Source organism: Lupinus angustifolius, chromosome LG20 (assembly GCF_001865875.1).
Source record: "Lupinus angustifolius cultivar Tanjil chromosome LG20, LupAngTanjil_v1.0, whole genome shotgun sequence".
NCBI classification, from domain to species: Eukaryota; Viridiplantae; Streptophyta; class Magnoliopsida; order Fabales; family Fabaceae; genus Lupinus; species Lupinus angustifolius.
In genome coordinates, this window is record NC_032028.1 from 19141536 (window position 1) to 19142574 (window position 1039).

The window sequence follows — 1039 nt, forward strand, 5'->3', positions numbered from 1 at the left end:
ATCCTCGTCCTCATCCTCGTCCTCATCCTCATCCTCATCCTCATCCTCATTCTCCTCCTCATCCTACCCTCATCCTCATCCTAATCCTATCGTCATTCTCATTCTCATGCTCGTCCTCATCCTATCCTCACGATATCCTCATCCTCATCCTCATTCTCCTCCGCATCCTCATCCTCATCCTATCCTCCTCCTCATCCTCATTCTACTCGTCATCCTATCCTCATCCTCATCCTCATCCACTTCCTCTTCCTCCTCATCCTCATCCTCTTCCACATTCTCATCCTTCTCCTATCCTCATCCTCATCCTCATCCACTTCCTCTTCCTCCTCATCCTCATCCTCTTCCACATTCTCATCCTTCTCCTATCCTCATCCTCATCCTCATCCACTTCCTCTTCCTCCTCATCCTCATCCTCTTCCACATTCTCATCCTTCTCCTATCCTCATCCTCATCCTCATCCACTTCCTCTTCCTCCTCATCCTCATCCTCTTCCACATTCTCATCCTTCTCCTATCCTCATCCTCATCCTCATCCACTTCCTCTTCCTCCTCATCCTCATCCTCTTCCACATTCTCATCCTTCTCCTATCCTCATCCTCATCCTCATCCACTTCCTCTTCCTCCTCATCCTCATCCTCTTCCACATTCTCATCCTTCTCCTATCCTCATCCTCATCCTCATCCACTTCCTCTTCCTCCTCATCCTCATCCTCTTCCACATTCTCATCCTTCTCCTATCCTCATCCTCATCCTCATTCTCCTCCGCATCCTCATCCTCATCCTATCCTCCTCCTCATCCTCATTCTACTCGTCATCCTATCCTCATCCTCAGCCTATCTTCATCTGCATCCTCATGCTCGTCCTCATCCTATCCTCATCCTCATCCTCATCCACTTCCTCTTCTTCATCCTATCCATGTCCTCATCCTCATCCTCTTCCACATTCTCATCCTTCTCCTATCCTCATCCTCATTCTCGTCCTCATCCTCTTCTTCATTCTCATCCTCGTCCTCATCCTATCCTCATCATCATCCTCATCCTC